The sequence below is a fragment of the Triticum dicoccoides genome, chromosome 2A (genome assembly GCF_002162155.2).
Source record: "Triticum dicoccoides isolate Atlit2015 ecotype Zavitan chromosome 2A, WEW_v2.0, whole genome shotgun sequence".
In the NCBI taxonomy this organism is placed as follows: Eukaryota; Viridiplantae; Streptophyta; class Magnoliopsida; order Poales; family Poaceae; genus Triticum; species Triticum dicoccoides.
The window spans coordinates 521,102,676-521,126,790 of NC_041382.1; the positions used below are offsets into that span (position 1 = coordinate 521,102,676).

At 40.6% G+C, this 24,115-nt stretch overlaps 1 pseudogene; it reads right to left on the reverse strand.

The window, feature by feature from the left end:
- LOC119359523 overlaps positions 1 to 24,115 on the reverse strand; it is a 99,878-nt pseudogene that overhangs the window by 70,019 nt on the left and 5,744 nt on the right.

The window sequence follows — 24,115 nt, forward strand, 5'->3', positions numbered from 1 at the left end:
AGTCCTACTCCCGGTGGGAGTAGGACTCCTCATGGGGCGCACCAAGGGTGGCCGGCCCCTTCCCCCTCCTCTACTCCTTTATATACGGGGAGGGAGGCACCCCCTAGAGACACAACAATTGATCCCTTGGATCTCTTAGCCGTGTGTGGTGCCCCCTCCACCATAATCCACCTCGGTCATATCGTAGTAGTGCTTAGGCGAAGCCCTGTGTCGGTAGAACATCATCAGCGTCACCACACCATTGTGCTGACGGAACTCTCCCTCAAAGCTCGGCTGGATCGGAGTTCGAGGGACGTCATCAAGTTGAACGTGCGCAGAACTCGGAGGTGTTGTGCGTTCGGTGCTTGATCGGTCGGATCATGAAGACGTACAACTACATCAACCGTGTTGTGCTAGTGCTTCTGCTTTCGGTCTACGAGGGTATGTGGACACACTCTCCCCTCTCGTTGCTATGCATCACCATGATCTTGCGTGTGCGTAGGAATTTTTTTGAAATTACTACGTTCCCCAACAGTGGCATCAGAGCCAGGTTTTATGTGTTGATGTTATATGCACGAGTAGAACACAAGTGAGTTGTGGGCGATACAAGTCATACTGCTTACCAGCATGTCATACTTTGGTTCAGCGGTATTTTTGGATGAAGCGGCCCAAACCGACATTACGTGTACGCTTACGCGAGACTGGTTCTACCGACGTGCTTTGCACACATGTGGCTGGCGGGTGTCAGTTTCTCCAACTTTAGTTGAACCGAGTGTGGCTACGCCCAGTCCTTGAGAAGGTTAAAACAGCACTAACTTGACGAACTATCGATGTGATTTTGATGCGTAGGTAAGAACGGTTCTTGCTCAGCCCATAGCAGCCACGTAAAACTTGCAACAACAAAGTAGTGGACGTCTAACTTGTTTTTGCAGGGCATGTTGTGATGTGATATGGTCAAGGCATGATGCTAAATTTTATTGTATGAGATGATCATGTTTTGTAACCGAGTTATCGGCAACTAGCAGGAGCCATATGGTTGTCGCTTTATTGTATGCAATGCAATCGCCCTGTAATTGCTTTACTTTATCACTAAGCGGTAGCGATAGTCGTAGAAGAAATAGTTGGCGAGACGACAACGATGCTACGATGGAGATCAAGGTGTCGCGCCGGTGACGATGGTGATCATGATGGTGCTTCGGAGATGGAGATCACAAGCACAAGATGATGATGGCCATCTCATATCACTTATATTGATTGCATGTGATGTTTATCTTTTATGCACTTATCTTGCTTTGATTGACGGTAGCATTATAAGATGATCTCTCACTAAATTATCAAGGTATAAGTATTCTCCTTGAGTATGCACCGTTGCGAAAGTTCTTCGTGCTGAGACACCACGTGATGATCGGGTGTGATAGGCTCTACGTTCAAATACAACGGGTGCAAAATAGTTGCACACGCGGAATACTCAGGTTAAACTTGACGAGCCTAGCATATGCAGATATGGCCTCGGAACACTAAGACCGAAAGGTCAAGCGTGAATCATATAGTAGATATGATCAACATAGTGATGTTCACCATTGAAACTACTCCATCTCACGTGATGATCAGACATGGTCTAGTTGATTTGGATCACGTGATCACTTAGAGGATTAGAGGGATGTCTATCTAAGTAGGATTTCTTAAGTAATATGATTAACTGAACTTAAATTTATCATGAACTTAGTACCTGATAGTTTTTTGCTTGTCTATGTTGATTGTAGATAGATGACTCGTGATGTTGTTCCGTTGAATTTTAATGCGTTCCTTGAGAAAGCAAAATTGAAAGATGATGGTAGCAATTACACGGACTGGGTCCATAACTTGAGGATTATCCTCATTGTTGCACAGAAGAATTACGTCCTGGAAGCACCGTTGGGTGCCAGGCCTGCTGTAGATGCTGCTGACAGCGTTAAGAACATTTGGTAGAGTAAAGCTGATGACTACTCGATAGTTCAGTGTGCCACGCTTTATGGCTTAGAACCGGGACTTCAACGACGTTTTGAACGTCATGGAGCATATGAGATGTTCCAGGAGTTGAAGTTAATATTTCAAGAAAATGCCCGTATTGAGAGATATGAAGTCTACAATAAGTTCTATAGCTGCAAGATGGAGGAGAATAGTTCTGTCAGTGAACATATACTCAAAATTTTTGGGTATCATAATCACTTGACTCAACTGGGAGTTAATCTTCCTGTTGATAGTGTCATTGACAGAGTTCTTCAATCACTACCACCAAGCTACAAAAGCTTCATGATGAACTATAATATGCAAGGGATGGATAAGACCATTCCCGAGCTCTTTGCAATGCTAAAGGCTGCGGAGGTAGAAATCAAAAAGGAGCATCAAGTGTTGATGGTTGCTACCTCTTGAGCATTGCATTGGTTTTCCCCGAAGAGGAAGGGATGATGCAGCAAAGTAGCGTAAGTATTTCCCTCAGTTTTTGAGAACCAAGGTATCAATCCAGTAGGAGGCTACGCGTGAGTCCCTCGCACCTGCACAAAACAAATAAATCCTCGCAACCAACACGATAAGGGGTTGTCAATCCCTACACGGCCACTTACGAGAGTGAGATCTGATAGATATGATAAGATAATATTTTTGGTATTTTTGTGATAAAGATGCAAAGTAAAATAAAACAAAGTAAAAAAGCAACGGAAATAACTAAGTATTGGGAGAGTAATATGATGAAGATAGACCTGGGGGCCATAGGTTTGACTAGTGGCTTCTCTCGAGAGCATAAGTATTCTACGGTGGGTGAACAAATTACTGCTGAGCAATTGACATAATTGAGCATAGTTATGAGAATATCTAGGTATGATCATGTATATAGGCATCACGTCCGAGACAAGTAGACCGACTCCTGCCTGCATCTACTACTACTACTCCACTCATCGACCGCTATCCAGCATGCATCTAGAGTATTAAGTTAGTGAAAACAGAGTAACGCCTTAAGAAAGATGACATGATGTAGAGGGATAAACTCATGCAATATGATGAAAACCCCATCTTGTTATCCTCGATGGCAACAATACAATACGTGCCTTGCTGCCCCTACTGTCACTGGGAAAGGACACCGCAAGATTGAACCCAAAGCTAAGCACTTCTCCCATTGCAAGAAAGATCAATCTAGGAGGCCAAACCAAACTGATAATTCGAAGAGACTTGCAAAGATAACCAATCATACATGAAAGAATTCAGAGAAGATTCAAATATTGTTCATAGATAGACTTGATCATAAACCCACAAATCATCGGTCTCAACAAACACACCGCAAAAAGAAGATTACATCGAATAGATCTCCACAAGAGAGGGGAGAACATTGTATTGAGATCCAAAAAGAGAGAAGAAGCCATCTAGCTAATAACTATGGACCCGAAGGTCTGAGGTGAACTACTCACACTTCATCGAAGGGGCTATGGTGTTGATGTAGAAGCCCTCCGTGATCGATGCCCCCTCTGGTGGAGCTCCGGAACAGGCCCCAAGATGGGATCTCGTGGATACAAAAAGTTGCTGCGGTGGAATTAGGGTTTTGACTCTGTATCTGATCGTTTGGGGGTATGTAGGTATATATAGGAGGAAGGAGTACGTCGGTGGAGCAACAGGGGGCCCACAAGGGTGGAGGGCACGCCTGGGGGGGTAGGCGCGCCCCCTACCTCGTGGCCTCCTCTTTTGTGTCTTGACGTAGGGTCCAAGTCTCCTGGGTCTTATTCACTGAGAAAATCACGTTCCCGACAGTTTCATTCCGTTTGGACTCTGTTTGATATTCCTTTTCTTCGAAGCCCTAAAACAGGCAAAAAATAGCAATTCTGGGCTGGGCCTCCATTTAATAGGTTAGTCCCAAAAATAATATAAAGGTGGATAATAAAGCCCAATAATGTCCAAAACAGTATATAATATAGCATGGAGCAATCAAAAGTTATAGATATGTTGGAGACGTATCAAGCATCCCCAAGCTTAATTCCTGCTCGTCCTCGAGTAGGTAAATGATAAAAACAGAATTTTTGATGCGGAGTGCTACTTGGCATAATTTTAATGTAATTCTTCTTAATTGTGGTATGAATATTCAGATCCAAAAGATTCAAGATAAAAGTTCGTATTCACATAAAAATAATAATACTTCAAGCATACTAACAAAGCAATTATGTCTCCTCAAAATAACATGGCCAAAGAAAGTTATCCCTAAAAAATCATATAGTCTGGCTATGCTTTATCTTCACCACACAAAGTATTTAACTCATGCACAACCCCGATGACAAGCCAAGCAATTGTTTCATACTTTTGACATTCTCAAAACTTTTTCAATCTTCACGCAATATATGAGCGTGAGCCATGGATATAGCACTATAGGTGGAATAGAATGGTGGTTGTGGAGAAGACAAAAAGGGAGAAGATAGTCTCACATCAACTAGGTGTATCAACGGGCTATGGAGATGCCCATCAATAGATATCAATGTGAGTGAGTAGGGATTGCCATGCAACGGATGCACTAGAGCTATAAGTATATGAAAGCTCAAGAAAAGAACTAAGTGGGTATGCATCCAACTCGCTTGCTCACGAAGACCTAGGGAAATTTGAGGAAGCCTATAATTGGAATATACAAGCCAAGTTCTATAATGAAAAATTCCCACTAGTATATGGAAGTGACGAAATGAGAGACTCTCTACTATGAATATCATGGTGCTACTTTGAAGCACAAGTGTGGTAAAAGGATAGTAGCATTGCCCCTTCTCTCTTTTTCTCTCATTTTTTTTATTTGGGCATTTTCTCCTTTTTATGGCATGTTTTCCCTTTTTTTATTTTTCGTCCGGAGTCTCATCCCGACTTGTGGGGGAATCATAGTCTCAACATCCTTTCCTCACTGGGACAATGCTCTAATAATGATGATCATCACACTTTTATTTTCTTACAACTCAACAATTACAACTCGATACTTAGAACAAAATATGACTCTATATGAATGCCTCCGACGGTGTACCGGGATATGCAATGACTCATGAGTGACATGTATGAAAGAATTATGAACGGTGGATTTGCCACAAATACGATGTCAACTGCATGATCATGCTAAGCAATATGACAATGATGGAGTATGTCATAATAAATGGAACGGTGGAAAGTTGCATGGCAATATATCTCGGAATGGCTATGGAAATGCCATAATAGGTAGGTATGGTGGCTGTTTTGAGGAAGGTATATGGTGGGTGTATGATACCGGTGAAAGGTGCGCGGTATTAGAGAGGCTAGCAATGGTGGAAGGGTGAGAGTGTGTATAATCCATGGACTCAACATTAGTCATAAAGAACGCATATACTTATTGCAAAAATCTACAAGTTATCAAAGCAAAGTATTACGCGCATGCTCCTAGGGGGATAGATTGGTAGGAAAACACCATTGCTCGTCCCCGACCGCCACTCATAAGGAAGACAATCAATAAATAAATCATGCTTCGACTTCATCACATAACAGTTCACCATACGTGCATGCTACGGGAATCACAAACTTTAACACAAGTATTTCTCAAATTCATAACTACTCAACTAGCACAACTTTAATATCACCATCTTCATATCTCAAAACAATTATCAAGCATCAAACTTCTCATAGTATTCAACACACTCATAAGAAAATTTTACTAATCTTGAATACCTAGCATATTAGGATTTTAAGCAAATTACCATGCTATTTAAGACTCTCAAAATAATCTAAGTGAAGCATGAGAGATCAATAGTTTCTATAAAACAAATCCACCACCGTGCTCTAAAAGATATAAGTGAAGTACTAGAGCAAAACTATATAACTCAAAAGATATAAGCGGAGCACATAGAGTATTCTAAAATATTCCAAATCATGTGTGGCTCTCTCAAAAGGTGTGTACAGCAAGGATGATTCTGGTAAACTAAAAAGTAAAGACTCAAATTATACAAGACGCTCCAAGCAAAACACATATCATGTGGTGAATAAACATATAGCTCCAAGTAAAGTTACCGATAGAAGTAGACGAAAGAGGGGATGCCTTCCGGGGCATCCCCAAGCTTTGGCTTTTAGGTGTACTTAGATTATATTGGGCGTGCCATGGGCATCCCCAAGCTTAGGCTCTTGCCACTCCTTGTTCCATAATCCATCAAATCTTTACCCAAAACTTGAAAACTTCACAACACAAAACTCAAAGTAGAAAATCTCGTGAGCTCCGTTAGCGAAAGAAAACAAAACACCACTTCAAGGTACTCTAATGAACTCATTATTTATTTATATTGGTGTTAAACCTACTGTATTCCAACTTCTCTATGGTTTATAAACTATTTTACTAGCCATAGATTCATCAAAATAAGCAAACAACACACGAAAAACAGAATCTGTCAAAAACAGAACAGGCTGTAGTAATCTGTAGCTAGCGCAAGATCTGGAACCCCAAAAATTCTAAAATAAACTTATGGACGTGAGGAATTTATCTATTAATCATCTTAAAAAATAATTAACTAAATATCACTTTCCAAATAAAAATGGCAGCAGTTCTCGTGAGCGCTAAAGTTTCTGTTTTTTACAGCAAGTTCAACAAGACTTTCCCCAAGTCTTCCCAACGGTTCTACTTGGCACAAACACTAATTAAACACAAAAAAATACAACCTAAACAGAGGCTAGATAAATTATTTATTACTAAATAGGAGAAAAAAGCAAGTAATAAAAATAAAATTAGGTTTCCTCCCAACAAGCGCTATCGTTTAACGCCCCTAGCTAGGCATAACAAGCAAGGATAGATCTAGGTATTGCCATCTTTGGTAGGCAATCCATAAGTGGCTCTCATAATAGATTCATAAGGTAATTTAATTTTCTTTCTAGGAAAGTGTTCCATGTCTTTCCTTAATGGAAATTGGAATCTAATATTTCCTTCCTTCATATCAATAATTGCACCAATCGTTCTAAGGAAAGGTCTACCAAGGATAATAGTACATGAAGGATTGCAATCTATGTCAAGAACAATAAAATCTACGGGCACATAATTCCTATTTGCAACAATAAGAACATAATTAATTCTTCCCATAGGTTTCTTAATAGTGGAATCCGCAAGGTGCAAGTTTAGAGAGCAATCATCAAAATCACGGAAACCTAACAAATCACACAAAGTCTTTGGAATCGTGGAAACACTAGAACCCAAATCACATAAAGCATAGCATTCATGATCTTTAATTTTAATTTTCATAGTTGGTTCCCACTCATCATAGAGTTTTCTAGGGATAGAAACTTCCAATTCAAGTTTTTCTTCATAAGATTGCATCAAGGCATCAACGATATGTTTAGTAAATGCTTTATTTTGACTATAAGCATGAGGAGAATTTAGCATGGATTGCAACAAGGAAATACAATCAATCAAAGAGAAATTTTCATAGTTAAATTCCTCGAAATCCATAATAGCGGGTTTAGCAACATCTAGGGTTTTAAGTTCTTCAATCCCACTTTTATAAATTTTAGCATCAAGATCAAAAAATTCCGAATTCTTGGAATGCCTTCTAGGTAAAGGTGGATCATATTCAGTCCCATCATTATCAAGATTCATATTGCAAAACAACGATTTAATAGGGGACACATCAATAACTTTTAGATCTTCATCTTTATTTTCATAGGAACTAGAAGAACACGCTCTTATAAAGGCATCTTTCTTAGCACGCATCCTAGCGGTTCTTTCTTTGCACTCATCAATGGAAATTCTCATGGCTTTGAGAGACTCATTGATATCATGCTTAGGTGGAATAGATCTAAGTTTCAAAGAATCAACATCAAGGTAAATCCTATCAACATTCCTAGCCAACTCATCAATCTTAAGCAATTTTTCTTCAATCATAGCATTGAAACTCTTTTGCGAAGTAACAAATTTTTTAATATTAGATTCAAAATGAGAGGGCATCTTATTATAATTTCCATAAGAATTGTTGTAGGAATTACCATAATTATTAGAGGGATTACTAGGATAAGGCCTAGGATTGAAATTTCCTCTATACGCGTTGTTACCAAAATTGTTCCTACCAACAAAATTCACATACATATATTCATTATTATTCTCAATAAAAGTAGACAAGGGCATATCATTAGGATTATAAGAAAAACTCTTACTAGCAAATAATTTCATAAGTTCATCCATCTTTCCACTCAAAACATTAATTTCTTCTATCGCATGCACCTTTTTATTAGTAGATCTTTCAGTATGCCATTGAGAATAATTAACCATAATATTATCTAGGAGTTTAGTAGCTTCTCCTAAAGTGATTTCCATAAAAGTGCCTCCTACGGCCGAATCTAAAATATTTCTAGAAGAAAAATTCAATCTGGCATACAAATTTTGTATAATCATCCACAAATTTAAACCATGAGTAGGGCAATTACGTATCATTAGTTTCATTCTCTCCCAAGCTTGTGCAACATATTCATGATCAAGTTGCTTAAAATTCATAATATCGTTTCTAAGACAGATGATCTTAGCGGGAGGAAAATACTTAGAGATAAAAGCATCTTTGCACTTGTTCCATGAATCAATACTATTTTTAGGCAAAGATGAAAACCAAGCTTTAGCATGATCTCTAAGCGAAAAAGGAAATAGCTTCAATTTAACAATATCATTATCCACATCTTTCTTCTTTTGCATATCACACAAATCAATGAAGCTATTTAGATGGGTAGCGGCATCTTCACTAGGAAGGCCGGAAAACGGATCTTTCATGACAAGATTCAGCAAAGCAGTATTAATTTCACAAGATTCAGCATCGGTAAGAGGAGCAATTAGAGTGCTAACAAAATCATTATTGTTGGTATTCGTGAAGTCACACAATTTAGTGTTATCTTGAGCCATCGTGACAAGCAAGCAAACTAACACACAAGCAAACAAAAAGCAAGCGGGCAAAAAGAGGCAAACAGGAAAGAGAGGGAGGATAGAGAGAGAGGGCGAATAAAACGGCAAGGGTGAAGTGGGGGAGAGGAAAACGAGAGGCAAATGGAAAATAATGTAATGGGGGAGATAAGGGTATGTGATGGGTACTTGGTATATTGACTTTTGCGTAGACCTCCCCGGCAATGGCGCTAGAAATCCTTCTTGCTTCCTCTTGAGCACTGCGCTGGTTTTCCCCGAAGAGGAAGGGATGATGCAGCAAAGTAGCGTAAGTATTTCCCTCAGTTTTTGAGAACCAAGGTATCAATCCAGTAGGAGGCTACGCGTGAGTCCCTCGCACCTGCACAAAACAAATAAATCCTCGCAACCAACACGATAAGGGGTTGTCAATCCCTACACGGCCACTTACGAGAGTGAGATCTGATAGGTATGATAAGATAATTTTTTTGATATTTTTGTGATAAAGATGCAAAGTAAAATAAAAGCAAAGTAAAAAAAGAAAAGGAAATAACTAAGTATTGGGAGATTAATATGATGAAGATAAACCCGGGGGCCATAGGTTTCACTAGTGGCTTCTCTCGAGAGCGTAAGTATTCTACGGTGGGTGAACAAATTACTGTTGAGCAATTGATAGAATTGAGCATAGTTATGAGAATATCTAGGTATGATCATGTATATAGGCATCACGTCCGAGACAAGTAGACCGACTCCTGCCTGCATCTACTACTATTACTCCACTCATCGACCGCTATCCAGCATGCAACTAGAGTATTAAGTTAATGAAAACAGAGTAACGCCTTAAGCAAGATGACATGATGTAGAGGGATAAACTCATGCAATATGATGAAAACCCCATCTGGTTATCCTCGATGACAACAATACAATATGTGCCTTGCCGCCCCTACTGTCACTGGGAAAGGACACCGCAAGATTGAACCCAAAGCTAAGCACTTCTCCCATTGCAAGAAAGATCAATCTAGTAGGCCAAACCAAACTGATAATTCGAAGAGACTTGCAAAGATAACCAATCATACATAAAAGAATTCAGAGAAGATTCAAATATTGTTCATAGATAGACTTGATCATAAACCCACAAATCATCGGTCTCAACAAACACACCACAAAAATAAGATTACATCGAATAGATCTCCACAAGAGAGGGTTAGAACATTGTATTAAGATCCAAAAAGAGAGAAGAAGCCATCTAGCTAATAACTATGGACCCGAAGGTCTGAGGTGAACTATTCACACTTCATCGGAGGGGCTATGGTGTTGATGTAGAAGCCCTCCGTGATCGATGCCCCCTCCGGCGGAGCTCCGGAATAGGCCCCAAGATGGGATCTCGTGGATACGGAAAGTTGCGGTGGTGGAATTAGGGTTTTGGCTCCGTATCTGATCGTTTGGGGGTACGTAGGTATATATAGGAGGAAGGAGTACGTCGGTGGAGCAACAGGGGGCCCACGAGGGTGGAGGGCGCGCCTGGGGGGGTAGGCATGCCCCCTACCTCGTGGCCTCCTATTTTATGTCTTGACGTAGGGTCCAAGTCTCCTGGGTCTTGTTCGTTGAGAAAATCATGTTCCCGAAGGTTTCATTCTGTTTGGACTCCGTTTGATATTCCTTTTCTTCGAAACCCTAAAACAGGCAAAAAACAGCAATTCTGGGCTGGGCCTCCGGTTAATAGGTTAGTCCCAAAAATAATATAAAAGTGGATAATAAAGCCCAATAATGTCCAAAACAGTAAATAATATAGCATGGAGCAATCAAAAATTATAGATACGTTGGAGACGTATCAATGGTCAACAAGACCACTAGTTTCAAGAAAAAGGGTAAAGGGAAGAAGAAGGGGAACTTAAAGAAGAACGGCAAGCAAGTTGCTGCTCAAGAGAAGAAACCCAAGTCTGGACCTAAGCTTGAAACTGAGTGCTTCTACTGCAAACGGACTGGTCACTGGAAGCGAAACTGCCCCAAGTATTTGGCGGATAAGAAGGATGGCAAGGTGAACAAAGGTATATGTGGTATACACGTTATTGATGTGTACCTTGCTAATGCTCGCAGTAGCACCTGGGTATTTGATACTGGTTCTGTTGCTAATTTTTGCAACTCTAAACAGGGACTACGGATTAAGCGAAGATTCGCTAAGGACGAGGTGACGATGCGCGTGAGAAATGGTTCCAAAGTCGATGTGATCGCAGTCGGCACGCTACCTCTACATCTACCTTCGGGATTAGTTTTAGACCTGAATAATTGTTATTTGGTGCCAGCATTAAGCATGAACATTATATCTGGATCTTGTTTGATGCGAGACAGTTATTCATTTAAATCAGAGAAGAGTGGTTGTTCTATTTATATGAGTAATATCTTTTATGGTCATGCACCCTTGAAGAGTGGTCTATTCTTATTGAATCTCGATAGTAGTGATACACATATTCATAATATTGAAGCCAAAAGATGCAGAGTTGGTAATGATAGTGCAACTTATTTGTGGCACTGCCGTTTAGGTCATATTGGTGTAAAGCGCATGAAGAGGCTCCATACTGATGGACTTTTGGAACCACTTGATTATGAATCACTTGGTACTTGCGAACTGTGCCTCATGGGCAAGATGACTAAAACGCCGTTCTCCGGAACTATGGAGCAAGCAACAGATTTGTTGGAAATCATGCATACAGATGTATGTGGTCCGATGAATGTTGAGGCTCGCGGCGGGTATCGTTATTTTCTCACCTTCACAGATGATTTAAGAAGATATGGGTATATCTACTTAATGAAACACAAATCTGAAACATTTGAAAAGTTCAAAGAATTTCAGAGTGAAGTTGAAAATCATCATAACAAGAAAATAAAGTTTCTACGATCTGATCATGGAGGAGAATATTTGAGTTACGAGTTTGGTCTTCATTTGAAACAATGCGGAATAGTTTCGCAACTCATGCCACCCGGAACACCACATCGTAATGGTGTGTCTGAACGTCGTAATCGTACTTTACTAGATATGGTGGGATCTATGATGTCTCTTACTGATTTACCGCTATTATTTTGGGGTTATGCTTTAGAGACAGCTGCATTCACGTTAAATAGGGCACCATCAAAATCCATTGAGACAATGCCTTATGAACTATGGTTTGGCAAGAAACCAAAGTTGTCGTTTCTTAAAGTTTGGGGCTGCGATGCTTATGTGAAAAAACTTCAACCTAATAAGCTCGAACCCAAATCGGAGAAATGTGTCTCCATAGGATACCCAACGGAAACTGTTGGGTACACCTTCTATCACAGATCTGAAGGCAAAATGTTTGTTTGCTAAATTTGGATCCTTTCTAGAGAAGGAGTTTCTCTCGAAAGAAGTGAGTGGGAGGAAAGTAGAACTTGATGAGGTAACTGTACCTGCTCCCTTATTGGAAAGTAGTTCATCACAGAAACCGGTTTCTGTGACACCTACACCAATTAGTGAGGAAGTTAATGATGATGATCATGAAACTTCAGATCAAGTTGTTACTGAACCTCGTAGGTCAACCAGAGTGAGATCCGCACCAGAGTGGTACGGTTATCCTGTTCTGGAGGTTATGTTACTAGACCATGACGAACCTACGAACTATGAAGAAGCAATGGTGAGCCCAGATTCCGCAAAATGGCTTGAGGCCATGAAATCTGAGATGTGATCTATGGATGATAGCAAAGTGTGGACTTTGGTTGACTTGCCCGTTGATCGGCAATCCATTGAAAATAAATGGATCTTCAAGAAGACCGACGCTGACGGTAATGTTATTGTCTATAAAGCTCGACCTGTTGCAAAAGGTTTTCGACAAGTTCAAGGGATTGACTACAATGAGACTTTCTCACCCGTTGTGATGCTTAAGTCTGTCTGAATCATGTTAGCAATTGCTACATTTTATGATTACGAAATTTGGCAAATGGATGTCAAAACTGCATTCCTGAATGGATTTCTGGAAGAAGAGTTGTATATGATGCAACTGGAAGGTTTTGTCGATCCAAAGGGAGCTAACAAAGTGTGCAAGCTCCAACGATCCATTTATGGACTGGTGAAAGCCTCTCGGAGTTGGAATAAATGTTTTGATAGTGTGATCAAAGCATATGGTTTTATACAGACTTTTGGAGAAGCCTGCATTTACAAGAAAGTGAGTGGGAGCTCTGTAGCATTTATGATATTATATGTGGATGACATATTGTTGATTGGAAATGATATAGAATTTCTGGATAGCATAAAAAGATATTTGAATAAGAGTTTTTCAACGAAAGACCTTGATGAAGCTGCTTATATATTGGGCATCAAGATCTATAGAGATAGATCGAGACGCTTAATTGGACATTCACAAAGCACATACCTTGACAAAGTTTTGAAGAAGTTCAAAATGGATCAAGCAAAGAAAGGGTTCTTGCTTGTGTTACAAGGTGTGAAGTTGAGTAAGACTCAATGCCCGACCACTACAGAAGATAGAGAGAAAATGAAAGATGTTCCCTATGCTTCAGCCATAGGCTCTATCATGTATGCAATGCTGTGTACCAGACCTGATGTGTGCCTTGCTATTAGTTTAGCAGGGAGGTACCAAAGTAATCCAGGAGTGGATCACTGGACAGAGGTCAAGAACATCCTGAAATACCTGAAAAGGATGAAGGATATGTTTCTAGTTTATGGAGGTAACAAAGAGCCCATCGTAAATGGTTACGTCGATGCAAGATTTGACACTGATCCGGACGATTCTAAATCGCAAACCGGATACGTGTTTTTATTAAACGGTGGAGCTGTCAGTTGGTGCAGTTCTAAACAAAGCGTCCTAGCGGGATCTACATGTGAAGCGGAGTACATAGCTGCTTCGGAAGCAGCAAATGAAGGAGTCTGGATGAAGGAGTTCATATCCGATCTAGGTGTCATACCTAGTGCATCGAGTCTAATGAAAATCTTTTGTAACAATACTGGTGCAATTGCTTTAGTAAAGGAATCCAGATTTCACAAGAGAACCAAGCACATCAAGAGACGCTTCAACTCCATCCGGGATCAAGTCCATGTGGGAGACATAGAGATTTGCAAGATACATACGGATCTGAATGTTGCAGACCCGTTGACTAAGCCTCTTCCATGGGCAAAACATGATCAGCACCAAGGCTCCATGGGTGTTAGAATCATTACTGTGTAATCCAGATTATTGACTCTAGTGCAAGTGGGAGACTGAAGGAAATATGCCCTAGAGGCAATAATAAAGTTATTATTTATTTCCTTATATCATGATAAATGTTTATTATTCATGCTAGAATTGTATTAACCGGAAACATGAGACATGTGTGAATACATAGACAAAACAGAGTTTCACTAGTATGCCTCTACTTGACTAGCTCGTTGAATCAAAGATGGTTATGTTTCCTAACCATAGACAAAGAGTTTTCATTTGATTAACGGGATCACATCATTAGGAGAATGATGTGATTGACTTGACCCATTCCATTAGCTTAGCACTTGATCGTTTAGTTTGTTGCTACTACTTTCTTCTTGACTTATACATGTTCCTATGACTATGAGATTATGCAACTCCCGTTTACCGGAGGAACACTTTGTGTGCTACCAAACGTCACAACGTAACTGGGTGATTATAAAGGTGCTCTACAGGTGTCTCCGAAGGTACTTGTTGGGTTGGCGTATTTCAAGATTAGGATTTGTCACTCCGATTGTCGGAGAGGTATCTCTGGGCCCACTCGGTAATACACATCACTTAAGCCTTGCAAGCATTGCAACTAATGAGTTAGTTGCGGGATGATGTATTACGGAACGAGTAAAGAGACTTGCCGGTAATGATATTGAACTAGGTATTGAGATACCGACGATCGAATCTCGGGCAAGTAACGTACTGATGACAAAGGGAACAACGTATGTTGTTATGCGTTTTGACCGATAAAGATCTTCATAGAATATGTAGGAGCCAATATAAGCATCCAGGTTCCGCTATTGGTTATTGACCGGAGACGTGTCTCGGTCATGTCTACATAGTTCTCGAACCCGTAGGGTCCGCATGCTTAAAGTTCGATGACGGTTATATTATGAGTTTATGTGTTTTGATGTACCGAAGGTAGTTCCGAGTCCCAAACGTGATCACGGACATGACGAGGAATCTTGAAATGGTTGAGACATGAAGATTGATATATTGGACGACTATATTCGGACACCGGAATGGTTCCGGGGGTTATCGGATATATACCGAAGTACCGGGGGTTACCGGACCCCCCCCCCGGAGGTTAATGGACCTCATGGGCCTAATTGGTGGAAGAGGAGAGGCGGCCAAGGGGCAGCCGCGCGCCCCTCCCCTCCCAAGTCCGAATTGGACTAGGAAGGGGGGCGGCGCCCCCCCCCCTTTCCTTTCTCGCTCTTTCTCCTTCCCTCTCCTCTCCTACTCCAACATGGAAAGGGGGGAGTCCTACTCCAGGTGGGAGTAGGACTCCTCATGGGGCGCACCAAGGGTGGCCAGCCCCCTCCCCCTCCTCTACTCCTTTATATACAGGGAGGGAGGCACCCCTAGAGACACAACAATTGATCCCTTGGATCTCTTAGCCGTGTGCGGTGCCCCCCTCCACCATAATCCACCTCGGTCATATCGTAGCAGTGCTTAGGCGAAGCCCTGTGTCGGTAGAACATCATCGTCGTCACCATGCTGTCGTGCTGACGGAACTCTCCCTCAAAGCTCGGCTAGATCGGAGTTTGAGGGACGTCATCGAGTTGAACGTGTGCAAAACACGGAGGTGTCGTGAGTTCGGTGCTTGATCGGTCGTATCATGAAGACGTATGACTACATCAACCGCGTTGTGCTAACGCTGCCGCTTTCGGTCTACGAGGGTATGTGGACATACTCTCCCCTCTCGTTGCTATGCATCACCATGATCTAGCGTGTGCGTAGGAAATTTTTTGAAATTACTACGTTCCCCAACAATTACACTCATCAAGGATATGTACGATAATACTGTGACAAGTGTTCGAACAAGTGACGGCGACACTGATGACTTTCCGACTGAAATAGGACAGCACAAAGGGTCAGCTTTGAGCCATTATCTTTTTGCTTTGGTGATGGATGAGGTCACAAGGGATATACAAGAAGATATCCCATGGTGTATGCTCTTTTCAGATAATGTGGTGCAAGTCGGCGATAGTCGGACGGGGTTTAATAGAAAGTTAGAGCTGTAGAGACAAACTTTGGAATCGAAATTTTTTAGGCTTAGTAGAACTAAAAACCGAGTACACGAGGTGCGGTTTAAATACTACTAGGCATGAGGAGAGGGTTAGCCTTGATGGGCACGTGGTACCTCAGAAGTACACCTTTCGATATGTCGGGTCGATGTTGCATAAGGATGGTGATATCGATGCATGTGAACCATCGAGTCAAAGCTAGATGGATGTTGTTGCTCTTGGTCTTGGCCTTGTAGACGTAGGCCATCCTCTTGCCGCCGTACCAGGCCACATCCTCCCTGGTGTTCACCCCCTCGATCTGCACCAGCGATGTCATCTCGTACTGGTTCGACTTGGGCCTCTTGTATCCGAGGATGGTGCCGTGGACGTAGAGCCTCACGCGCTGGCCGGTGCATCTCATCATCTTGCTACTGCAGCGCCACCGGGGAGGAGAGGTTCTGGGTGAGCTGCAAGAAGGCCAGCGCAACCAGGAAGGGAGGATGGATGAAGTGGTGCCAAGCTTCTGGCGTCCTCTATGACAAGAGAATGCCACAAAAGCTAAAAGGCAGGTTTTATAGGACACCGATTGACCTAGAATGTTGTGTGGCACTGAATGTTGCCAACTAAAAGGCGACATGTCCAACAGTTAGGTGTAGCAGAGATGCAGATGTTGAGATGGATATGTGGCCACATAAGAAAAGATCAGGTCCGGAATGCTGATATTCGTGATAGAGTTGGGGTAGCACCAATTGAAAAGAAGCTTGTCCAACATCGTCTGAGATGGTTTGGCATATACAATGCAGGCCTCCAGAAGCTCTAGTGCATAGTGGGACAGTTAAATCATGCTGATAATGTCAAGTGAGATCGGGATAGAGCAAACTTGACATGGGAGGAGCCCGTAAAGAGAGATATGAGGAACCAAGGAACTAGCCTACCTCAACTTGTTTAGGACTGAAAGGGGTACATTTTAGTATATACATGGGCACATGACTATAATCTGCAACATAGACAACTTGGAAGGCTTTATTACTAATATTCCTATATTTGGCTAGCTGGAAACCTACTTCCCCCCAGCTCTGTCATGTTCACCTGTCCGGACGGTGTCCGTGCAGTACTGTACGAGACACCTAAGGCACACATAAATGAGCTACAAAGAAGTAGGTCCCAAAACGCATATTCAACACCCGACGCCTTTTTGAACTTTGTAGTCAACTACTCTTCATCATTATCACTGACATACATACAAAAATTACATTTATGGACTTATCTTTCAGGAATTAAGTAGCTTACCCCCTCTTCATGATGTAATATCCTCGCAAAGAGCTCCACTGCTTTGCCAGATGCAATCGAGGTCAACCCAGGCATGGCTACTATTTCATTAAGGACTAACTGCAAAACAATACAAACAAGCAAATATGAAATTATATTAAGGAACGGGTGTGAAAATTGTAAGTATAAAACAGAAACAAAAGGAGAAAAATTCCACAAATATAAGTCTTTATCTAGTATACATTGACAAAAGAACTCGAGTTGTTGTAGAAACAACAGCCTAATCTTTGGTGACCAAGAGCATCTTCGGTAGATAAATTATGTCCTGGACCAGCACCATGCCGCATGACAAGGTAACTATCATATCCTGATGCTGAAGTGATAGCGATCTGCAGTGGAGACAGAAGACCTTTAGTTCCCAAGAGCCACTATATGATGTAGAAAGATGGGGGATGTATTACTTATTTAACTAAACCACATGACTAGAATATATTAATTATCCTCTAAAGCCATTAAGTATTAAGATTACTTGGTCAATATGAGCTGATAAGTATTGCAACCCCATGCATGAATAAGGTGTCTGAGATTAACCTCATTTTCGTTTGCACAAAGTAGAGTTGGAAACCATCTACTCTCCCATGTGTCAGTCAACAAGAAGACCACATCACTGGAAGCTACTAATGCTTGAAAACGCTTGCAATTATCAAGAACACTTGACATTTTGGTTGGAGAAACCGGGTTCCCAGGCACTGGTATTTCCATCTGGATGCCTTCAACCTCCTAAAAGGTAGCAATTGTTATCAACAAACAGATCTGTAGGAAATGTAATATTCAAGATGAAGGTAGCAACGACTTACCACTGCAGGACATCTCTCTTTTAGATGTGGAACTATCGCAGTGGCTCTTGGGACACCACAATCATTACCTATGTAGAGTGATTGTTTGACTACATCAGGAATGGCAACACAACCACCATCAACCACTGTTAGTTTCTGTACACCCCAGGTCTGAAGATTTGGTTCCACCAAAAATAAAAAGGTAGGAAAGATGTGTAAGGGCATATATTGTTAAAGTTTGTTGGAAGGGATAGTATTACAGTTCGTTACAAGGGAGCATATATCTAGTGGTAGCACAAAGTACAAATCATGAGTAAGCGGGAAACTTCACAGCCAAGAGCTCCAGCACCCAACACAAGGCATCGAGCGCTATGCAACTTGTTTAAAACAAGAGAGGGATGTCGCCATCCCATAAGCTTCAAGTGCATCACCTGCTTTTCTTCATCCTAGTTGTGTATATGATAAACAATCAAATAGATTGCATTTGTTGATGATGATGTGCAAAGGAAGGTAAATAATCTTCACTACCTTGTTGGATTCGGTGAGTCAAGATCGATGGGTTTCATTATCTTTTCTTTCTTTCGATCCCCAGCCTTTTCTCCCTCCCATCCAATAATTCCAGGCACATAATCAGAGCCATCCCAACCTGTAATCACAACTAATGTTAAAAACAATTGCTAATGAGATTGTAAAGATCTTATTCAGATCGATCATAATACCATGAGGTCCTGCAAATGATGCTTCACCAATAAGGGACTTCTCTAGATCAGGTTCCCCATGTCTTTCTCTATAGCACAAGAACTGAACTTTCTCGATTTTCCACCGCAGGCTCAGGAATGCAATGTAGTTTCTAAGAGCCCAGCCAGGGTAATCTTGATGACCATGATCATAAAATCCAAACAGGAGATGCTTTACCAAATAAAAGTGTAAGCAGTGCATACTTGGAAGGTTCCAGAAATATTAAGAAAGTTGCAACAAGATATAATATTTTTTGCATATTATACATGAGGAGGATTTCAGAAAAAACACTAGAGAAATCAAAGATATTATGGTGTAGATCTTTTGGAGGAGAAGTCTATAGTTAGAAAAAAACCTAGATGTAGATATTTTAGGTATTGGATCTTAAATATTCAGGCATAAGAAATATCTAGCACATAGATAATTGTGGAGAATCTAGAGTAGAGATAATATCTACCGTAGGATTTGGAAAATTATTGCCACATGGTAGTATCTACATTGTAGAACTATAAACAAGGTGGCCTCACTCTCACCAAAGCAAGCAACAACTCATGGCTCAAACAAGTTGGGGTAGGGTAGACGTGAAACCCATAAGATCTCGTGACTAACTCATGGATCTGGCACATGGATAGCAAGCTTCCACGCACCCCTGTTCATAGCTAGTTCTTTGGTGATACTCCAATCCTCCAGGTCTCTCTTAATGGACTCCTCCCATGTCAAATTCGGTCTACCCCGACCTCTCTTGACATTCTCCGCACGCTTTAGCCGTGTGCTATGCACTGGAGCTTCTAGAGGCTTGCATTGAATATTCCCAAACCATCATAAACGATGTTGGACAAGCTTCTCTTCAATTGGTGTTCACCAAAGCAAGCAAAGAGAAGAAAAGAAGCTACAAATATGATATCTTAGAAATGTCCAAAAAGGAGCCAGTGTAGAGATAGATAGCTACTAATTGTACTAATAATTTTATGTAAACCAAATAAAGAGCTAAATATGCCTCATGATAATATAATCTCCAAAAATGCATGGACCCTCAAACACTTTGATGCAAGACCAACCATCAATATTTTTCATTTTACATTTATAGAAACAATACATGAATAATAAGTATAAAGTTTAATATGAGATCACAAAAAGTTGTGATGAAATGGATGACACAAACATACCTTTTGGTGATCGCCCGAATAACCTTTCCAGCACTTAAGTTGTCTTATAACGACAAAAGAATCTGAGTATATATGGACCCAAAAAAGGAAAACCTAAAATAATTGTCAATAAATATAGCAAATTAGATAAATATATACAAGTAATGATAAGTTGTGAAATATTAATTTTAAATGACTTAACAAACTTGTGGTTTCATTTGAATCACGCCACACTTTCATTGATTTAGACAACAATGTTTCCTAAAGAAGTAAATACATGGCACTCATTACCTATCATAAAAAGATAAAATAATATATGTGATATTAGGTGCATTACCTCCTCTTGGCTTAGCACCTCTGAGGCGCTATGCAGTGTGAGAAAAGTCATTTTAGAGTTCAAAACCAACGAGGGGAATGCAACATCATAATAGACCTTCCAATTTTTCAGATCCACAAATGATATCACAAGAAACCTCAATAGAAGAGTAGGATCCTCTTCAATTTTACTGGATAAAATATCATAAAATATCTACATCCACAATATATATACAACATAAAATTGTGAAAATTGACAAAAACCGGAAATAATTAAGATTAAATATCTCCTATTAAACAATGTACCTTTTTTCCTTCTTCTTTGAGTAGAAGGTCCACATCTAGATTTTTGAAGCCCAACATGTTATTAGTGTTTATGAGGGTCCCCGGAACTATACAATTGTTCCTAGACTGAAATGGAGGTGATGCTTCTAATGATTTTGAGGATAGCCTGACGAGACCCAGAATTTTCGAATGTGCGCACAAAGTATAACAGCCTAGCACAAAAATAAAAAAAATAATGTTAGTATATTCAAAAAGACTAGAACGATCCAAAACACACCCAGATAGTCAAACTAGAAGAATAAAAAACCACAAAATGCAAGTACTTCATGGTTGGGGCAGGGGAACTTTCTACCTCTTGAGCACTGTGTTGGTTTTCCCTTGAAGAGGAAAGGGTGATGCAGTAAAGCAGCGTAAGTATTTCCCTCAGTTTTTTAGAACCAAGGTATCAATCCAGTACGAGACCACGCTCGAGTCACCTCGTACCAACACAAACAAATAAGAACCTCGCAACCAACGCGATAAAGGGGTTGTCAATCCCTTCACGGCCACTTGCAAGAGTGAGATCTGATAGAGATGATACTGATAAGATAAATATTTTTGGTATTTTTATGATATAGATTGAAAGTAAAGATTGCAAAATAAAATAGATGGGAAACTTGTATGATGGAGAATAGACCTGGGGGCCACAGGTTTCACTAGTGGCTTCTCTCAAGATAGCATAAGTATTACGGTGGGTGAACAAATTACTGTCGAGCAATTGATAGAAAAGTGAATAATTATGAGAATATCTAGGCATGATCATGTATATAGGCATCATGTTCGTGACAAGTAGACCGAAACGATTCTGCATCTACTACTATTACTCCACACATCGACCGCTATCCAACATGCATCTAGAGTATTAAGTTCATAAAAACAGAGTAACGCCTTAAACAAGATGACATGATGTAGAGGGATAAACTCATGCAATATGATGTAAACCCCATCTTTTTATCCTCGATGGCAACAATACAATACGTGTCATTTCCCTTTCTGTCACTGGGATCTAGTACCGCACGATTGAACCCAAAGCTAAGAACTTCTCCCATTGCAAGAAAGATCAATCTAGTAGGCCAAACCAAACTGATAATTCGAAGAGACTTGCAAAGATAAACCACTCATACATAAAAGAATTCAGAGAATATTCAAATATTGTTCATAGATAGACTTGATCATAAACCCACAATTCATCGGATCTTGACAAACACAACGCAAAAGAAGATTACATCGAATAGATCTCCAAGAGAATCGAGGAGAACATTTTATTGAGATCCAAAGAGAGAGAAGAAGCCATCTAGCTACTAGCTATGGACCCAAAGGTCTGAAGTAAACTACTCACACATCATCGGAGAGGCCATGGAGTTGATGTAGAGGCCCTCTGTGATCAATGCCCCCTCCAGCGGAGCTCTGGGAAAGGCCCCAAGATGGAATCTCTTGGGTACATAAGGTTGCGGCGGTGGAAACAGGGTTTCGTGGTGCTCCTGGATGTTTGCGGGGTATATGGATATATATAGGAGGAAGAAGTAGGTCGGTGGAGCAACGAGGGGCCCACGAGGGTGGAGGGCACGCCCAGGGGGTGGGCGCGCCCCCCTACCTCGTGGCCTCCTCGATTGTTTCTTGACGCCCACTCCAAGTCTCCTAGATCACGTTTGTTCCAAAAATAACGCTCTCGAAGGTTTCATTCCATTTGGACTCTGTTTGATATTCCTTTTTGGCGAAACACTAAAATAGGCCAAAAAATAGCAATTTGGGCTGGGCCTCTGGTTAATAGGTTAGTCCCAAAATAATATAAAAGTGTAAAAATAAGCCCATTAACATCCAAAATAGATAATATAATAGCATGGAGCAATCAAAAATTATAGATATGTTGGAGACGTATCAAGCATCCCCAAGCTTAATTCCAGCTCGTTCTCGAGTAGGTAAATGATAAAAATAGAATTTTTGATGTGGAATGCTTCCTAACATATTTCTCAATGTAATTTTTCTTTACTGTGGCATGAAGGTTCAGATCTGAAAGATTCAATATAAAAGTTTAATATTGACATAGAAATAATAATACTTCAAGCATACTTACTAAGCAATCATGTCTTCTCAAAATAACATGGCCAAAGGAAGTTATCCCTACAAAATCATATAGTCTGGCTATGATCTATCTTCATCACACAAAATATTAAATCATGCACAACCCCGATGACAAGCCAAGCAATTGTTTCATACTTTTGATCTCAAACTTTTTCAATCTTCACGCAATATATGAGCGTGAGCCATGGATATAGCACTATGGTGGAATAGAATGGTGGTTGTCAAGAAAAAAAAAAGAAGAAGATAGTCTCACATCAACTAGGCGCATCAACGGGATATGGAGATGCCCATCAATAGATATCAATGTGAGTGAGTAGGGATTGCCATGCAACGGATGCACTAGAGCTATAAGTGTATGAAAGCTCAACAAAAGAAACTAAGTGGGTGTGCATCCAACTTTCTTGCACACGAAGACCTAGGGCAATTTGAGGAAGCCCATCATTGGAATATACAAGCCAAGTTCTATTATGTAAAATTCCCACTAGTTTATGAAAGTGACAACATAGGAGACTCTCTATCATGAAGATCATGGTGCTACTTTGAAGCACAAGTGTGGAAAAAGGATAGTAACATTGTCCCTTCTCTCTTTTTCTCTCACATTTTTTTATTTGGGCCTTCTTTTTTTGGCCTCTTTCCCTTTTTTCGTCCGGAGTCCCATCCCGACTTGTGGGGGAATCATAGTCTCCATCATCCTTTCCTCACTGGGACAATGTTCTAATAATGATGATCATCACACTTCTTTTTTACTTACAACTCAAGAATTACAACTCAATACTTAGAACAAAATATGACTCTATGTGAATGCCTCCAGCAGTGTACCGGGATATGCAATGAATCAAGAGTGACATGTATGAAAAAATTATGAACGGTGGCTTTGCCACAAATACGATGTCAACTACATGATCATGCAAAGCAATATGAGAATGATGAAGCGTGTCATAGCAAACGGAACGGTGGAAAGTTGCATGGCAATATATCTCGGAATGGCTATGGAAATGCCATAATAGGTAGGTATGGTGGCTGTTTTGACTAAGGTATATGGTGTGTTTATGGTACCGGCAAAAGTTGTGCGGTACTAGAGAGGCTAGCAATGGTGGAAGGGTGAGGGTGCGTATAATCCATGGACTCAACATTAGTCATAAAGAACAAACATACTTATTGCAAAAATCAATTAGTTATCGGAAAAAAAGTACTACGCGCATGCTCCTAGGGGGATAGATTGGTAGGAAAAGACCATCACTCGTCCCCGGCCGCCACTCATAAGGAAGGCAATCAATAAATAAATCATGCTCCGACTTCATCACATAACGGTTCACCATACGTGCATGCTATGGGAATCAAAAACTTC